The 21,004-nt window shown below is 37.9% G+C and overlaps 1 protein-coding gene and 1 long non-coding RNA gene across 2 annotated transcripts in view; one reads left to right on the forward strand and one right to left on the reverse strand.

Moving 5' to 3' along the window:
• Window positions 1-21,004, reverse strand: part of LOC134660534 (synaptotagmin-7) — a 569,193-nt gene that overhangs the window by 391,023 nt on the left and 157,166 nt on the right. The window lies entirely within an intron of this gene.
• Window positions 1-21,004, forward strand: part of LOC134660548 (uncharacterized) — a 97,654-nt gene that overhangs the window by 17,898 nt on the left and 58,752 nt on the right. The window lies entirely within an intron of this gene.

The raw sequence follows: 21,004 nt of genomic DNA on the forward strand, positions 1-21,004 counted from the left end.
ACTTAAAAATATTCGGCGTGATGGTAGCATAGTAAAAAACACCGGCCAAGTGCGAGTCGGACTCGCGTTTGACTGCTTAAAGAACTATTTTGTGTATTTAAAAAAAAAATAGAAAAATGAAGTGTTATTATAACAGTTTTGAATGATTCACGGTTAGTTTCACTAGACTTATATCGACCGGGATATGAACCGTGATTACCTTTTGTATTGTTTTCGAGCTCCCGATATTTCGACGCAGTTACATGCATCTTGTTCGCTGGTAACTGAAGACAGCGGGTGGGTGTCAAATATCGAGAGCTTGAAAACAATACAAAAGAAATCACGGTTCATATCCCGGTCGATATAAGTCTAGTGGAGTGTTAAACTTAAATAAATGTCATATACTAAGAAAATGTGACCAAGGCCTCCACACACACAGGCACCGTGCCTATAGGTTCGATTCCAGCCTGGGGCACTGGAGGCCTTGGTCACATTTTCTTAGTATATGACATTTAAGTTTACCTATAATTTATACATACCTATATGTAGTAATGTGTCTACTTGAAATAAAAACAAAAAAATATTTTCTGAAAATAATTTAATTTATTCTAACACTTCTAATAGTAGTGGAGTGTTACTGTGCAGTGCAGTCGATTAAAATGCTCCATCTAGTCGGATAGTAATCTGTACACTTTTATGACTCTACGAACTATAGTGCGTATGTGCAGTCAACATAATATATGTAGTAACTTTACCGCCACAACATAGTGTGATTAATTAACTCATAAAATATTAGTGTCGGCCATAAATAGGTATCACCCTTATGCTACCTATTTAATATACAGGGTGGAACATTTCTGGAGACTGAGCTGAAAGGATGGTATTATCTAAGTGATCTACAATCGAGTTGTTAAGTGTAATCGTAAAGCTGGATTAAAAAGTAAAACAAAATCATTAAAATTTACCGGCCGGAGCTTCCGGTACTTCCGTTTTCTATGAAAAGCATCACGTGATCATCTGTCATTGTCAAAGAAAAGTAAACGCCGGAAGCTCCGGCCCGGACACGGCCCGGTCTAACGTGAGTCATCCTGTCTGTTATTATCTAAGTAACGTTATATATTTATATGTTAGTACAATAGGTACCTACCTACACGATCATAATTTCATTGGCCACATAATTTGCAAGAGTCACAGCTATTCTTTGTCCGTGTACCGTCAACATAACAAAGAGAGTAAGGTATTATCCTTATCATAGGTATGTCACCCAACTGGGCTCTATGTCTTGTCGCACCTTCATACATCATTATGTACACGCCCTTATCCACTAAGCTTTTCCTGCCTTTTAGGGTTTCGTACCTCAAAAGGAAAAAAGGCCCTTACGGCTCACTTAGACGATGCGAGCACTCGCATGCGAGTTTCATTACATTATTTGATCGGTCGGGAATGGTCGGACAGACAGACAGACGCACGAGTGATCCTACAAGGGTTCCGTTTTTTTTCCTATTGAGGTACGGAAACCTAAAATGATTCACAAACAGTAGTGTCAATCTCGTAAAAAAATGGAATACGTTTGTATTAAGAACATAAAATGTTATAGTTATATACATAGATTGGATGCTGGACCCGAACGGCTAATCCTATCTATTGTGTTAAGTAAAACCGCACGTGCCGCTACCTGCGAAAAAAGGGTAAGCCGGCACTCAGTAACCGTAGAGACACAAGGAATGGCAAATTATTTTTCCATTTGTTCATTTTGAATCTTATTGCAATTTCCATAGGAGTTTTAATTCAATAACCATCAGTTAAAGTGATTGAACCATTTTTATGCAGGGAGTGGCACGTGCCGATTTACTTAACAATAGATAAAGGATAAGCCGTTCGGGGCCAGCTTCAAATCGACGGACTATACCTGGGTCTCTATTGTTTCCCAAATAGTTTTAAGTCATAATGTATTGTTTTCCCGCATTTTCGTTAGTCATAAATCATTTGGTTCAAAAACGCGTCTCTTTTAAGGATTGCCAAAAAACAAACCTAACCTACAGCCATATCCGAACTTTTAGATACGTCAAATATTAGATATTCAAACGACATGGATTGGATATGTCAGTGTCAAACAAGTGTCAATAGTGACCTTTCTTCAAACAAATACGTCACTTTTGACACTGACATATCTTGGTGATGTCTAATAGATATCTAGTTCAAAATCGGAATCGGGCCCCTAACCTAGCTAATAGGATAACCTTACGAAAATCCTGAAAAGTTAACGGTTTCAGTTTTATGACTAATGATAATATGACAAGCAATACATTATGACTTAAAACTTTATGGGAAACAAAGGGTCCCCATGTTACCTACATATAATAATATGATGAATTAAGGTGACTCGGCCTTAAAAATAACAAGGTAAAAACGTATTATCCTTAACACGAAGTTCCACAGGGCCGTCTGTCATACCGCACCCCAATATTTCGAGTTACGTCCAATCCTATAATAACTTATATTATAATGTTCAATTTTAGAGAGAAAATTCGAGAACCGGGTGCCTAGCCAAGGCGACAATCGCTTGCGATACTACAACGAAACGCAATGTCTCTTTAACGCTCTTCCATATTAGTGCGACAGTGAAAGTTGCGTTTCGTTCGCTACGCCGTAAACGATTGACATGTTGGCTACGCACCATGCATCTTAAAATAGAAGATTATGACATTTATGAGTGAATAGAGTGCTTGCCAAACTTTGTTTTATTATCTGATAGTTGTTCGATTTAAGAAGTATTTCTTTTTCTTGAATTGAAAACTCTGACATTGTGTGTGATATGCTTTGTAAAAGATAGAAATACAATCAGTAAAATAAAAAGTCGTAAGCAATAAAATTATACTGTTTTTGACCAAATATGCCTCTATTAAGCTTAATTAGCAAGTTCTTACAAAACATATTGAGTCATAAAAAGCCGTCGAATAAAGGGTTACCAGTCCGGCGGACGATATCGGCCTGTCAGTTGTTCGGAACTGTCAACTTTTTGTTCTAACTGACAGGCCGATATCATCCGGCGGACTGTTAATCAGTGGGCCCCCTTAACGTGTTTGGCTTCATATAAAATAATGAGCATTTTATGTTTACATGGCAGTTTTGATACACACACACACACACACACACACACACACACACACACACACACACACACAGTAACAGAAGAAACAACAGTTGTCAAAACAAGTCAGTCCAAAACAATCGTCAAGGTCGTATCAAATTTAATAAATTGTTAAATTAGAATAGACCTCACGATCTCATGCGTGAAGTTATTTTCCTCTACCCCAAGGAGCTGTGTTAGGCCCGCATAATAACATGCTTGATGGATTCGTCCGTCATTACAGCATTCACATACCTATTAGACCTTTTCTCGGTAAAGTTGGTTATTTTACTTATTTTTTCTACTCCCGTACTTTTATTTGTCATTTAAAGGGTCGTACACACACCTTTAAACCCCTATCTTATAGTTGTCAAGACAAGTCTTTAGTCTATTCCCCAAAAAAGTATTTCTGCATACACGCAGTATCTTTTTGGCACTTCGATACTTCGTGTAATGACCACTTATAAAATATTGTATTGAAATACATTGTTGCCAACCTAATTTTAATTGTCATCTCTGATAGATGAGTGAACCATAGACATTTTTTATTTTATTAAAAATGGGCTTACTCATGGCTACAGACTAGCCGAGGCGAAGACGTGGCCTACGATGGAGCGAGTCTGCCAAGAAGGTGCCTGTTCACCCTTGATTTGAAGGTTGCCGGGTTATATGAGCTCGCAAATATAGACGCCGGCAAGGAATTCCATTCCTTGGCAGTGCGCATAAGGAAAGAGGAAGCAAAGCGCTTCGTGCGGATTAGTGGAATATCTACCAAGTAAGGATGGAAACCGGCTGTGCGTCTAAAAGTCCGATGGTAGAATGGGGACGGTGGAATAAGCTCGTGTAGCTCTTGAGCACACTCCCCGAAGTGCAATCTGTAGAACACCGACAGACTGGCGACTTTCCGCCGATGGGCCAAAGACTGAAGCTTACCCGTTAGCTTCTTGTCACCAATCATCCTCCTGGCTCTGCGCTCCACTGAGTCTAAAGCGGCGAGTTGGTATTTAGCTGAGCCGTCCCACAGGTGGCTGCAATACTCCATACACGATCGGACTTGAGCTTTATACAGTGTTAGAAGCTGTCCAGGTGTGAAGTATCGCTTCACCTTATTTAGGACGCCCAGCTTTCTGGCCGCAGTCTGTGCTTTAGATTCATGTTTTTTTTTTTTCAATCATTCTTTTCCCGCCCGTACCCTTCTTTGCTACTTCTTGAATGAAAAATATTTGTTAAATTTACAATTTTATTTCAAAGTGCGTGGTCGTAGAAAAAGTATTGTATGCAACGTTGTTTAACTGAGTCAAAAATACTCGTGGCGTCTTTATTAACAATTTTCGGCTTCGCCTCAAATTGTTACTCACGCCACTCGCCTTATTTGACCTCTCTTAAACAACGGTTGCATAAAATACTATTATATGCGATAGCATAAAAAGCAGCACGCAATATGTCAATTGAGACTTTTCTTCATAAATATTTGAAGAAGTTGCCGCTTTAGAATTCTACGTCGCAAAAACAAGGGCTTGACTCAATGAAACGAAGATATATTATATTTCGTTTCATTTGTTTTAATTTATTTGCATAAATCAGGTACATTATAATACACAGGTGTTATTTGTGAAGTAGGAGATACATGATAGGTTGTCAGGGCATTGCAAAATTTCTTAAATGGGTCAATCAACTATTTCTTGTTGTTATTCTGTCTCATCAGCGAGGAGATAATAGTAGCATAGATTGTTAGAAGAACTGCTGCACCATGTTCTACTGACATGCTCAGTAGATGTCCCATTATGGAAAGGTCTTATAACTATCATAAAATGCAAGTTTGGTTCATTTAAATACGAAAAACCTAGAATTTTAAGAGTGACTCAGGAGATCGTAACCATAGCAACGTGTGACAAGAAAAAGTTGATTAACCCAAATACCAACTAAGTTTTTAGTGAGTAACAGTATTATAATGTCATGAAAAAGGATTTTTTTTTAAACAATCGATATTCAAAACACTATAGATATTAGGAAGCTAAAACACAATTTTTTTTAACGCTACACGGGTACACATTCAAAGTAAAAACAGTTTATATTGCAATATGTCACAGGAAAATTAAACAAGAATATAATTCTTAGAATTTATTAATATTAAAAGTAATGCAAGAGACACTCAAACTGTCGATCAAAAAGTTGATTCACAAATAACGCTAACTAAAATCTAAGTTAAAAAAAACCGGCCAAGTGCGAGTCGGACTCGCGCACGGAGGGTTCCGCACCATCAACAAAAAAAAATAGAGCAAAACAAGCAAAAAAACGGTCACCCATCCAAGTACTGACCCCGCCCGACGTTGCTTAACTTCGGTAAAAAATCACGTTTCTTGTATGGGAGCCCTACTTAAATCTTTATTTTATTATGTTTTTAGTATTTTTTGTTATAGCGGCAACAGAAATACATCATCTGTGAAAATTTCAACTGCCTAGCTATCACGGTTCGTGAGATACAGCCTGGTGACAGACGGACGGACGGACGGACGGACGGACGGACGGACGGACGGACGGACGGACAGCGGAGTCTTAGTAATAGGGTCCCGTTTTTACCCTTTGGGTACGGAACCCTAAAAAACCACATCAAAACCCGTTGCGTAGTATTAAAGATCTAAGCATACATAGGGACAGACAGCGGGAAGCGACTTTGTTTTATACTATGTAGTGATATAGTTAAATAAATAAAATTTATTGGTTGGGGTATTGGGTTTCAAGGTAAGTTTATCATCACCGAGCCTTGATTTAAAACAGATAATAATACAGATATCTAATAGATAGTGCTTATAAGCGCCAAATGTTACCCAAGGCCAGCCAAGATGGCGTCTGATTTATGGCGCCAATCTCGCAAAATATCGCCCGGTCCTACATTATTCAATTTGAGACATTACAGATAAATGATTTGTTAGTAATGTTCGCGTTTGTAACGTCATTATTAAGGATTATGGGGGCTTCCAGGCTTTGTTTAAATAATATTAATGTGCGTGAACTGTTGGAAAGTTTAAATGGTGTAAGCCAACAAATTTATCTTTTACTATAGGTACCTCGTTTATTTATCATTTGAAAGACTAGAAGTAATAGTTCGGTTCGGGTCGGCAAATCGGTTGAAATATTTTGTTAATTATTTATAGGTATCTCAATAAAAGCGATCTCTCAGTGTCAAAGTCGCATTCCGTCAACCAAAAACGCCACTTTTGACCCTGACGGTATCGTATCGCTGTGACATCTTATAGGCATTGTTCGAATTGGGCCGCCAGTATAACAGCAAGAACCATTATTTTCAAACAAAACAAAACGCTAAACCTCAAGATATTGCCGTTTTAAGGATTGCATACTTTAGCAAAACATTTACAAACAGCAACACTTAACTATACCTCGTCGGTGGACCTTATTACAATAGGCATAAGGTCCATCGATGTACAGTTAACAGTGTGGGCGATAGTACAACCAAGCGGCTACCAAGCGACTAGAATTTCTTAACCCATTCATTTCCTTAGTATCAAAAAGCCACAAAACACCATCGTTATTCAAAGAAATATAAACTCTATATCAAACGCTTAAAGTTCAATTCAGAAGCATACGAGAAGTCACTTATGGCAATATCCATGAGATTTTTAATGAAAAATATTTGACGAAAAATATTCTGCCATGTAACTAACAATCTTATGTACTACTTAATAAGGTGTAAAATAGGTTTTTAGCCAGTGATTTATGGGAAAAGTATGTTGTTCCGAACGTTGGCATGCGTGATATTTTGTGAGCCTTATCTTGAGTGATTTATTTTGACAAGAAATAGGTGGTACACACTGTCCGATATTTTGAACGTAATAGAACAAACTTTTAGTAAATTATAACGTCAATCTTCTTTTTAGGGTTCCGTACCCCAAAAGGAAAAAACGGAACCCTTATAGGATCACTCGTGCGTCTGTCTGTCGGTCCGTCTGTCACAGCCTATTTTCTCGGAAACTACTAGACCAAATAAGTTGGAATTTGGTACACATATGTAAATTAGTGACCCAAAGATGGGCATGTAGCGTAAACAAATGATTTTTAAACATGGGGGCCACTTTTTGGGAGTAAATGAGAAAGTTAAAAAAATCTTTTTTAACCTACTATTATACGTTATTTAAGAATAGCCAAAAAACAATACACAAAATAGTTCTTTACCTATAGATGACAGGAAAACCTATTAGGTAAATTATTTTTTCTACTCCCGTACTTTTATTTGTCATTTAAAGGGTCGTGCACACACCTTTAAACCCCTATCTTATAGTTGTCAAGACAAGTCTTTAGTCTATTCCCCAAAAAAGTATTTGTGTATACACTGCTACTGCTTGAATGAAAAATATTTGTTAAATTTACAATTTTATTTCAAAGTAAGTGCTTGGTCTTAGAAAAAGTATTGTAGGTATGCAACGTTGTTTAACTGAGTCAAAAAATACTCGTGCCATGTTTATTAACAATTTTCGTCTTCGCCTCAAATTGTTACTTACGCCACTCGCCATTTTTGGCCTCTCTTAACCACGGTTGCATAAAATACTATTTTTTGCCCCATGATCCATTTTGTTATTTCATATGAAGATAAAAGCCAGAATATTTTGTACCGTCACATATCACACAAAAGAAAATATAATGTTTGCAAAATCAAAAAGGACAATATAACCCTTCTCATATCCTTTATTTGACACATATTAAACTTTCCTGCACGTCGGGCAGTGTGTGCCGCCTTAAAGGGGCGTATAGCCAGGAAATTTGACAGGAACAAAATTATATCAACTTGAGACGGAAGACACGGCCGTAATAGCGTTTAGTTTTACTTTAATTTTAATTTCTTTGATAATATATTCAGGGCCACTTGCACTATTCCACTAACCCGGGGTTAACCGGTCAAACCTAGAGTTACTATGGTTACCAGTACAATTTGACACTGGGTTAATGGTATAGCCGGTTAACCCCGGGTTAGGGCGCTAGGTAATAATAATTATGGCGGTTAGCGGCAGCAACGACTCTCATTATCATGTTCCATTTTAACAGTCTATTCAACAAATTATAAAATCGAAAAACCCCGATCAAATGTAAAAGCCCTCCTAAAGCTAACAATTTATGAGCGCTACGTGTTATGAGGTCGGTGCCAAGTTTTAAACTGGAGGAAGTAAGACGGCAAGTTCGTGGTAGGTAGGCCGATTCTAATTTAACAATTTTGAATTTTTGAACTGGTTTTGACATATAGTTCACAATTGTACTAATTCATCATTGGCCTTAGCGTCTAATGCAGACGATTTATGGTTTAAAACCGGAGAAATATCCCATTACACCGCCTGGGACGAAATTAAGGAAACGCAAGGATGCCCAGCACCTGCATTACCCTCTCGGCTTCACTGTCTTATCCCACAGGAAAGGCGAGCCAATACGTGTGGAGGTAGGTCGGCTGCAGGAATCTGCCGCTTATTTCAGGTTGGACCCTACTCGCGCCTTACGGAAAAACTCCATTCCGGGTTTTATTTTGGAGTATCCTTCTCCTAGATGGATTGCAAACCAATGCTAAGAGGACGACCATCTCCCCTGTGACGAAATACCTTCTTGCCTCGTTTGTGGTCTTGTCGCCTCGTACGACACCCTTATCCTATGTGAGGGTTGGCGCTATTCTAAAGCCGGCCACCACACGGCTTACGAAGACAATTTTGTTGTAGTGTGACCATAGTGAACGAACAAAAAAAGCGATTGTTATTACAATAAAAATTTCTGTATAATTATAGTCTGTCAAGCCATTTCCGTCAGTAGAAAAACACGGCAAATTTAAAAAATGTAGGCGCGAATGGTTATCGTACCATAGAGAATTATAATTTCGCGCCTTTTTGTAGGTACTGAGAAATTGGTTTGACAGACTATACTCCGACTGTGAACTAGGGACTCAATATACGACCTTGACGAGCGTCCCTGTGATTGGCGCGCGTCTCACGCATGACCTTCACTTCATTTTGCATGCACCAATCAGCGTTATCGCCCTTCAGGGTCGTATCAAAACAAGATCAAACCCGTAACAAGTTGTGTAATCAGAATCGGACTCAATTTCGAGGCAGGTTAGGTAATTTAAAGGTTGGTTCAAATTGGTTAGGTAATTTACGAAATGATTGTTGGAGTTTCAAGCTGTTATTCCAGCGCCATTTGTGATTTTCAAGCACTTTTTTTTCATTCAGTTTTCATAAAATTGGCTATGTTGAAGAACTCCTCACTGGAATAAATATGAAATCCTATTGTGGAAAAAAAAATGTTATTTACCGCTGAGTTACGAAAATATTATACTGTTTCGGCAAAAATCGGCCAAATAAAAATCAGCCCTTTAATGCATTATGTTTTAGGGAGGATTTTTTTTTTTACACAAATGACTTAAAGGCCCTACAATATTTTATTAATACCTACTTTAACACAACACATATTTACAGTTTCACAGTAAGCTCAATAAGCATGTCCCGTTTGTATCCTGTTCTTTAGGGATCCTGGATATTTCCATATGTACCCCTATATTTAGTCTCGGAAAACGTATATATAATAATAGTAAATTAGGTATCTAATTTATTTATTTCCATGCGTTCAATAGCTAAATACTTCACTAAGTACATAGTTTAAAACAAAGTCACTTACCGCTGTCTGTCCCTATGTATGCGTAGATCTTTAAAACTACTCAACGGATTTTGATGTTTTTTTTAATAGATAATTAATCAAGAGGAAGGTATAATTTGTTAACCCGTGGGTCGCTAAGTATAATATAAATGTATACAAGTCTATGGCCGTTTCTTGCCTAAACCCGGTTATAATCTAATCAAAATTACTGACATATCCCCCGCGGTATAACCATCTAAAGTTAGTTAAAACAACCCTTTAGAGAGTTAATTAAGTTATGACAAAGTTAACAAAGTGACTATAGCTAGAGATATACGAACAGATATTCAACTCCTTAGCCCATTCAACGCTAGTCACGACACGTTGTCGTTTTGCCTCTACGAAGCATTTTCGCTACATACCAGGGGGCCTAGCCAAGGTGACAATCGCTATCGCTTCGCCATCGGATCGCTTTGTGTCTCTCTATCACTCTTCCATATTAGTGCGACAGTGACAGTTGCGTTTCGATCGCTACGGAGCGTAAGCGATTGGCACGTTGGCTACGCGGCCTGAGCCCGTACCATGAGTTATTGACAGTGTCAAAACTGACATAAACGCTTTCGAGAACGTAATTTACTTTCTATACAACTCGCTTGCCCTAATATGCGAATACGAGCGAGATGCATAAAAAGTAAATTACGTTCTCGATGGCGTCTATGTCAGTGTCAAACTGGTGGTAGTGGTACTGGCCATGCCAATCGCTAACGCTACGTAGCGAACGAAACCCAACTGCCACTGTCACACTAATATGGAAGAGTGATAGGGAGACAAGCGATCGATGGGATGATGGGATGGGACGAAGCGATTGTCACCTTGGCTAGGCCACCTGGTCCAACAGACCTTGGCAATTCAATGGGGCAATTCAGTGTCATGGGGACTTTTGGGACAGCTTCGGTATGTTTTTAGGGTTCCGTACCCAAAGGGTAAAAAACGGGACCCTATTACTAAGACTCCGCTGTCCGTCCGTCCTTCCGTCCATCCGTCCGTCTGTCACCAGGCTGTATCTCATTGAACCGCGATAGCTAGACAGTTGAAATTTTCACAAATGATGTATCTCTGTTGCCGCTATAACAACAAATACTAAAAATAAAATAAAATAAATATTTAAGGGGGCCTCCCATACAACAAACACGATTTTTTTGCTCTATTTTTTGTTGATGGTGCGGAACCCTCCGTGCGCGAGTCCGACTCTCACTTGGCCGGTTTTCACTATATGTATCACGACTGTTTTTAGGTAGATGTATTTATAAGCTTTCAAGATCTTCATTATTTTACAGACAGTCAGGTCAGGACAAGTGAACTAAAAGCTTGTCTAAGCTATTTTATTACACAAAACAAACTCAAATTAATCACATAATCTAATAAAAGTAATTAAAAGTTGGTTAGTGTTTAGTACCTTTGTATAAACTTCGTAACTACATCCAAGAAATACGTATGTAGCTAAGAGATTACAACTCTCATCTCAACTCTCTTAAGCAATCAAATAAGTTGTAATCCTACTTAACACACGAAATTTTGGAAGATTTTACTTGCTCAAGTAACATACTTACTTAATTAAATTGTAAATTTCAAATGTAGGTAGTATGAAGCATTTTCATGTGACATAATTTTGTCTAGCTATCGCGGTTCATGAGATACAGCCTGGTGACAGACGGACGGACAGCGAAGTCTTAGTAATAGGGTCCCGTTTTTTACCCTTTGGGTACGGAACCCTAAAAAAGAATTATATTCACCTATAAACATAATTAATTTTATTTTATTTTTTTTTATTTATCGTATGGCATTTATTTTACACTGTTCATTCATGCATAGTTACATAGTTTATAATCTAAATCTACATTTTTCCAAGTAAGTAATGGCTGCTTTCGTTATGGTCTTAAAGTCTTCCACTGGGCCATCGTACTTTGTTAGTGGGCACTCCAGAACGATATGTCGAACGGTTTGCTTAGAGCATCCGCATTCGCAGGATTCTTGGTCGCTCCAACCCCACTTTTTCCGAAGGTGGGCACAGTGGCCAATTCCTGTTCTCAGGCGGTTGAGCATGCACCAGGCACGGCGTGATTCATTAAAGCCAGGCGCGTGGCTCCGCGGGTTTAGCTCGAAGAGATCAGATGGAACGTCTGCTTGCGTCCATTCTTCGAACCAGGCGTCGTTCAGGTTCCACTGTGAGCGTGGTTGGTGGATAAGGAGAGCCGGTGGGTTTCTAGACTTCAGCCTTGTGCACCTGAACGTAGCCAAGTCTCTGTTCAGAGGTAGTTCCGGTCGTTCATGGGCTTTGTCAATTTCTCTGAGCAGGTGGTGTTTGCGGCGGAGCTGAGGGGGCGCAATACCACTTAGGGCTGGGAGCCAGTGCACAGGGGTGGGCTTCATGCATCCCGTGATGAGGCGCATTGTAGCATTCAGCTGCGTGTCAATGACGCTTGTGTGGGTGCTGTTGAGCCAGGCGGAGGCGCAGTACTCCGCTGTTTTATTTTATTTTATTATAAGGTTTAATTTTATTATAAGGTTTCAATAATTGGCCAGCCTTCAATAACTAGCCACCTTATGGCTCTACACGATGGGCCAACGCCGGCCACTCCAAGGGACGCAGCCATACGGTAGAATGAGATAGCAATATCACTTGCTCCCTCTAACGCATAAATGCGTCCCTTGGAGTGGCCGGCGTTGGCCCATCGTGTAGAGGAGCCATTATACTAAAATGAATTAAGTATGTTTATAGGTGAATAGAATTCATTTTTACTTTAAGGGTGGCCAGTTACTAACAGGTATTACCCTACCACTTCTCTATATTTATTTATTTATTTATTTAAACTTTATTGCACAATACACAAACGAACGAACTTAATGCCTAATGGCATTCTCTACCAGTCAACCATCGATGATGTCTATATTGATGTCATTATTTAAAGAACGCGGTATTTCCGTACCGTGACACGACCTTCAAGCCTTCAAGAAAGCGTACTCCCCATTTTAAAGCCGCCAACGCACTTGCAACCTCTCAGCACGGCTACCACTAGCTAGACACTGACCTGTCACTGACATATTCGCTAGCGTGTGCTTAACTTACTTTCGATGCATCTCGTTCGTACTGCCCTATTAGTGCGCGAGATGTATGGAAAGCAAGTTACGCAGACAATGACATGCTGACATGAGGCAGGGTTGCCATATCATAAAAAAGTTATCATAGGCCTTTTTGTCACACCGTCTGAGAAAGCGTGAAAAGAGTCCAAAAACTTATTAAGACCTCCAAAAGTCTTAAGTAACTTAGTCCCACTTACTCGACCTAACTCAACCTAACTCGATGGAACATTCTAGTCGCCTTTTTCTTAAGATATTGGGGGAACTTATAGGCAATTCATAAGTTTCCGGACGGTGCCGATTTCCGAAGTTTTTCGGGAAAACAACGCTTTAGTTTAGCGCTAATATATTATAGGCCGATATTTTTAACTTCTCATCGACGCTATAGAGGAATATTTTGTATAGAGTGCTCACTCCGTACATCAGTTTTTCATCTATTTCAGTTCATAGGTAATCTAACCCGCTCTTATTTTGTTCAACAACATTTTTTTTTCCTTTTAATTTCATATCCTCCTAAGGCCCAAGGTCCTACCCATAGTACTTACCTAGTCCTAGGGTTGTCCTGCCGATTATTACCATATCCAGTACTTACATATTAACTTTCTTATTCAGACCCAGCTCCTACAACAATTGTGTAGTCATACCGGGTTAGTGTACCTGTAAAGGGTACTGAAGAGCGAGCGGCTCCCAAGGAGAAGCTCCCTGTTGCCAGTGTGGATGAGGAGGATTTTACACTGGTATCAAAGACTCAGTGTGGAACCGCCGAACCGGCTAATTCTGGCTTGCGGGTTGCTACACCGAGTAAGGCGCTGTGACCGCTGCAGGGGACCATCGAGTGCACCGACTTCTGGCCGAAGGGTGTCATGTTTCGGAGGTTCCGGGGCAAACTGCCGAATCCGACACAGGAGCAGCCGATGCAACGGAGCCACGCCGTTTTATCGAGTAAATAACTAGTGTTTAGTTTTAAGTTTATAAAATACATATGTATGTTAGTCTGTAAGGTATTTGTAATATGGGCCTTGTTGCCTGAATTAAATTTCCAAATAAATAAATAAAATAAATAAATAGCGTACCACGGTCCTACCAGTAGGACTTAATAGAAAACCCATCATTTTGTTTTCAAATTTTGCGCTTATCGAAATTGGCGTGTACGAACTTCTAAAGGAATGTTTTGTTTTGTCTGTGAGCCCTTTAACAAGTTCGTAAAAAAAAATCAAAGTGCTGTACAAGGTGCTGTATAAGTACAATAACATTAAAAAAAGTCTTTTAAGTGCTTGGGTCTGAATGAGTATAAAACAATAGTACTACTGGTAGGACTACGGGCCGTACTGACTACATCCTCAATTTTTCGTTGGGCCTTAGGAGTATATGAAAAGTACATACAATACCTATGCATACACTTAAGTGATCCTATTCGTTCGATTTCAGTGTAATTTATTTCAAGGTTAAATAGTAATTGTGTCATTAAAAAAAGCGGCCAAGTGCGAGTCGGACTCGCCCATGAAGGGTTCCGTATTTAGGGGATTTATGACGTATTAAAAAAAACTACTTACTAGATCTCGTTCAAACCAATTTTCGGTGGAAGTTTGCATGGTAATGTACATCATATATTTTTTTTAGTTTTATTATTCTCTTATTTTAGAAGTTACAGGGGGGGGGGGGGGGGACACACATTTTACCACTTTGGAAGTGTCTCTCGCGCAAACTATTCAGTTTAGAAAAAAATGATATTAGAAACCTCAATATCATTTTTGAAAACCTATCCATAGCCCACACGTATTTGATGAAAAAAATTTTTTTCAGTTTCAGTTCTAAGTATGGGGAACCCCCAAAATTTATTGTTTTTTTTTTCTATTTTTGTGTGAAAATCTTAATGCGGTTCACAGAATACATCTACTTACCAAGTTTCAACAGTATAGTTTCGGAAAAAAGTGGCTGTGACATACGGACGGACAGACATACGGACAGACGGACAGACAGACAGACATGACGAATCCATAAGGGTTCCGTTTTATGCCATTTGGCTACGGAACCCTAAAAAGCATTATTGTATATTGATTTCAGGTTAAATCGATAGATATTATAATTTGAATAATTTATTATGTATTCCTTGCATGCATCAATAATTGAGGGAATAGGAACTTCATATTAATCGTTCCCATTTTTCCCCGTTTCACGTTTTGCGAAAACACCTAAAATGATATTCGGTAGGTACATCATTTGGATTTGAACCAGCGTCCGGATTGGAACTCAGACCGCAGTACCCAGCTTAATCCCAGTAATTTCGGCGGTAGTCTAAACTCAGCCATGCAATACCTATGTAAGTATACCTATGTACCTATAGGTACTAGAATTAGATTGCGGTTGGCGAGCGGCATGTCTGCGGTCAAAATAGAGCTATTGATATAAAATTTAATAAGTCAAATGAGCTGCGTCAATAATTTATGTAAAATTCACGCCTAAATTATGTAAATTTTACAGATAATTATGTCACTGTTAAGAAATATTTTTAAAGATTTCTTTGCTTTTCGTTTATAGTAGTTTATGTGACTGCTACATAATGAGAGGCATTAAAATACTAGTGTGGCGTTAAGAAACGAACGAAGTGAGTTTCTTAATAGGATCACACGAGTGTTTTATTGCCTAATTATGTACAGTTACATATGCTACTTTATCTATACACATATTAAACACGTTCTATTCTTTCTATGATATATTCACTAACCTCATATTTGAAATGAAATGAAATGAAATGAAAATGCTTTATTGCCACAAAAAAAGTACAAAATATAAACTAACTAACTTAAACTAACTATTCTAATAATATTAAGTATTTTAAGTTATAATTATTTCTAAATGATGTGGCAAACGGTTTTGGCATCAACATGATACTGAAAATGCCCACCCACATGGGTGACACTTCAGCGCTGTTTTTCAGCCAGAACCAGATTCCCTTCGCACCTCCACAAATCAATTATATGTAAACCGCGTTTTAACATCAACATAATGTCTTAAACTAAATTAAAGTGAACGAAAGAGTGGAAAATATAGTACTTTAACCAGGTGGCCAGATACTTATTTATTCAACCTACATCCCATCGTTGCTCTCTGGCAGAAGTTCCCTTCACTAATGATATGTGCGTAACTGCGTAGATAAAATAAATAAATAAACGTTATCAACGCGATCATTAAACTAAAATAATACGAATTATCTTTAAAATATCTTTTTACAGATTTGATAAAAAAATGTAAAATTATCAACAGCATTCAACACAACAACAGACTGGTGGAAAATACTTTTGAGCGCGAACTATATTTATCTATATTTGGAAAAGTATTACAGGGTGGCAGATAAGTATAGGTACTTTTGGTACGTTGTTTTATCCGCTATTATACATGCTAACTGTGCCCATAAATGCAAAATAACAAGGTATTTCCTATACGTAATAGCTACTTAAAATTGCAAAAATAACAATAAACGGTTTAGTCACAAACCGGAGATTGACAATTTAACTCAAATCTATCATAAACATACCTCTTCAAACTCATTATTCCAATATAAATGTCACAAAGTTTCACAAAACGCACTCACAATTCCAAAAAAACAATATAACTGTCACAAAGTTGCACAAATCGCACACACAATCACAAAAACCAATGAATTGTCGTTACACAAAAACAAATGCAAGCTACATTCTAAACGGCCAAAATTCAAATTTAGAATCGGAACGAAGTTTAAATATGGAACAAGGCGGTTATTTTTTTCGCGAAAAGACAACAGGAACCTTCGGAATTCACAAATATACTGAATTTTAGCGCGCTTCGAAATTGCGACTTGAACCCCGTACTGCATTTGGTAAAGGAAAGTAAACCTTAACTGTAAAGAGGAAAGGTTCCTTTTTAAATGTGGGAAAGTATTCACAAGTCACCCTTAGCTTCTCAGTTGACTCTGCAATCGAAAATGGACTTTATTGTAATGTGGTAAGGTGTAAAAAGGTTTAAATTTAATTGGTGAACAATACAAAATTAGCTTTATTCTACCTTCGACATAGCAATCGGTTGGAAAATTTGTATATATGTCTTTGGAATCTACAACCAAAACTCGACCCTCGTCAAACAGAATACAGTCCAAATTTATTTAATAAATATTTTTGGCCTGAATTGGTATAACTACCTGCAAAAACATCGGTTTGCTGCAGCGAGTTCCATGCACTCTAACACTATGTGTTAGAGTTCACATTTGCTTGGCAAATCATTAGATAAACTGTCAGATTTGTAACGATCTAAACTAATTTGCGGCGGTGAAAATATTTAGGCTTTGCTTTATTTTGACTGCGGACTAGAATAACAGATGTATGTGGAGGAAAAAATATCTACGTTATAGCAAAGACATATGGGGCATTATCTATGAAAAGGGACCTTATAGTCGATGGCGCTTACGCCGCACGTCGCGCGGCATTGTATTTATATCGGAGCATCGTTAATAATGGCGTAGGTAAGCGCCATCGACAATAAGGTCTCTTTTTATAGATAACGTCACATTAACTCCGTATAAGATGAAAAAAGTCTAAGAAAATAATAAATAAGTAGTTTTGACTCATTTACAATATCAGTGGTGGTTGCTACAACTGTTCCAAATTTAGGTATCTACGTGAAACGGGCTCTGAGAAAACGCATTTAACTGATTTGCAAGACCGAAGTGATCCCATAAGTGTTCCGTGGACAAAGTTTTGTACGGAACACTAAAAATGTGCCTCGGAAATCAAGAAAAAGTCATTCTCGGATAGATGGCGCTCAATTTTGGCCTATGCTCATTTTGAAAATTTAGGTAGGTACCTAAATATCTACATTAAAATCTAATTAGTATTGTATAGTGTCCGATCGAAACCGGATATTTTGTCGAAACCGAAACCGAAACCGAAACTTCGGAGTCTTCTCCGATGTTGTGCCCAAGATTATTTTCCAGTTTTCGTTGTCTTAAATAAATTAAAAAAATATATTAGGGGACATTTTACACGGATCAACCTAGCTCCAAACTAAACAAAGCTTGTACTATGGGTACTAGGCGACGATATACATACTTATATAGATAAATACATACTTACAGTATATGTACATAGAAAACACCCATGACTCAGGAACAAATATTTGTGTTCATCACGCAAATAAATGCCCTTACCGGGATTCGAACCCAGGACCATCGGCTTCACAGGCAGGGTCACTACCCACTAGGCCAGACTGTTTGTCAATCGTCGGTAGTCTTAACAATTGTTAACACCAAACTTTTTATTCCACACTTTCGTTCTAATGATGCAATTTGCCACCACCTGCGCGCTCAACGTTCAACAAATCTTAAGTAAAAACATACCATTTTACACCTTATTTCAAAGGATCAAGGTTTAAAATACATCCTCTGTAATATGGTAGCTGTACGTGACAATTGGGGAGTAAGAATACATGGAATTTTTCAGAATTATGTTTCTATACTTGTACTTGTGTGTAGGGCGTCCTTATTGTTGGGGGTCCAATTATGACCAAACCCTGTTATCAAATTTGCATTGAAAATAAAGATTGGTAAAACTATGTACCGTAGGTAAACTTAACTTCACCGTTGGTAAAAGAATAAAATGTGACGTTATCTATAAAAAGGGACCTTATTGTCGATGGCGCTTACGTCATTATTAACGATGCTCCGATATAAATATAATTCCGCGCGACGCTGTTCGGCGTAAGCGCCATCGACAATAAGGTCCCTTTTCGTAGATAATGCCCCATATAAATATAACAAATAAAATCACAAAAAATACCCAAACTTAACTTTGGTGCACAAATAGTTATTTGTACAACAAGAGATCAAAGTTTGATATTTCTTCGAGTGCTTATTTTGAGTCCCGTGCAAGCAAAAGATTCTATAGTAGATTCACGAGCGTAGCGAGTGAATCTAATTTAGAATCTTGAGCGCAGTAAGGGACTCAAAAGCGCACGTGATGTAAATAACTTTGATCTCGTGTAGTACACAAAACTTTTCACCTCAGCAGTGAGAACATATTAGACAACCTGAAAAATGTAATCCTTCTTCATCACTTATCTATTCACTCATGCTTTCTTAAGATATACTAACAATTAAGTTGAATTACCACAATCAAACACAAAAACAAAACTTAGTAAATTTCAGTTAAATAGGTAATATATGGAACAACGACCATCAATTGATTGACACTTCAATCGACAACTTTTTTGTAAAAAAAAAACATTGTAAGATACGGTCCGAATTGCGGATACTTACTATTTGTAAACTATAGTAGAGATTCTTAAAACTATAATTATTTATTTTACGTGATATTCTGTGTATTTTTTGAGTTCATTATTTTAATCGTACAATAAATTACGTAACATATAGGGTTTTTATCAGTTTTTATGAAATCTTAAATTTTATTTTCATTATTTAATTATTAAGAATCCATAGGTACTCGAATGTATTTTGGAACGATGCGTTCTGACGTTTTTCGGGGGTCTATTATAAACCGTCAATGTACCGTTGAATGTAGTTTGAACTTTTTTTGTCTCTTTCTTTTTGCTAAAGACGTGAAAGGGACAGAGATATTAGAATCCCAGTATTTCGAACTTGTATTAGACCCCGCATGTTGAAATGACATTTGAATATTAAGGTCACTTGAATGTCATTTTGTCTCACTCAGTGAGCAAAATGCGATTTTGCTCAATGTTTTTAAGTAGCAAAGTACTCTTGTTCGAGCTGCTGAGGTGAAAAAAATATTTATTTACTTAGCCACCCGTCCCCAACTTCGCCTTATTTTTTATTTTTTTAATAAGGAAAATTTAACTTATTTAAATCATATTGATTTTTTGTGTTGTTGTTAAGTTGTACCCAGTACAAACAGCAACACTCCTAACTACATTGAACCTTATTACAAAAGGCATAAGGTCACCCGATGTACCTACTCGTATAGTTAACAGTGTGGGCGATGGTCAAGTTAAGTCGCTTGTCATGTGGTTAATTTTTGAGCCCTAGTCATACTTCTATAGGTACCTAGTTACCTACCTAGTTATTCTAGCTCGTAGCCTCCTAATATCCACAGTAAAAAGCCAGACACAATACATAAGTATATAAAATAAAACTAAACTTTTATTTTCTGAAATCCTTAACAGAAACTACTATTTATTACGCCTGAAAGTACGGAGTTATAATTCACAATATCGATCCAGCGTTAGCCTCATGCATATAATATGAGACCCGAAATACGCGGGTACAAAACAATGGATATAAGTCCACTGCAAACCGTATATGTGACGTTATCTATGAAAAGGGACCTTATTGTCGATGGCGCTTACGCCGCACAGCATTGCGTGGCATTGTATTCCCTTTTCATAGATAATGCCCCATATTAGAGGTAATTTGACCTTAATCATATTGTTTAAAGCATTTTACATCTTGTTGTGATATGAATAAGGTACAATACGAGTATTTATAGCACGGGTAATAGAAGCGCTGGTGGCCTAGCGGTAAGAGCGTGCGACTTTCAACCCGGAGGTCACGGGTTCGAACCCCGGCTCGTACCAATGAGTTTTTCGGAACTTATGTATGAAATATCATTTGATATTTACCAGTCGCTTTTCGGTGAAGGAAAACATCGTGAGGAAACCGGACTAATCTCAATACGGGCCTAGTTTACCCTCTGGGTTGGAAGGTCAGATGGTAGTCGCTTTAAAACTAGTGCCCACGCCAATTACTGGGATTAGTTGTCAAGCGGACCCCAGGCTCCCATGAGCCGTGGCAAAATGCCGGGACAACGCGAGGAAGATGATGATTACGGGTATTGATGATGCACGGGTAATGGCGAGAGATGGGCCGAAATGTTGGCATTTATAGCACTGGTGTTATTAAAAATCATTTTTTTTCAAATGTAATGTATATTAATGTAATAATGCATTCTAAATGTAAATATATGTATGAGGCTAAACTCGAAATAAATGTGTGACCAAAATACCTAAATGATAAATTAATACTCAACACCTTTTGGATAGTAATGAGATACGAATTGGTTAGGTATGTTTTTTTAAATACAAAATTATATGATTTCAGCAGCTCTTTCTATTTAACATCAGAAAAAGGGT

Source organism: Cydia amplana, chromosome 27, assembly GCF_948474715.1.
Source record: "Cydia amplana chromosome 27, ilCydAmpl1.1, whole genome shotgun sequence".
In the NCBI taxonomy this organism is placed as follows: Eukaryota; Metazoa; Arthropoda; class Insecta; order Lepidoptera; family Tortricidae; genus Cydia; species Cydia amplana.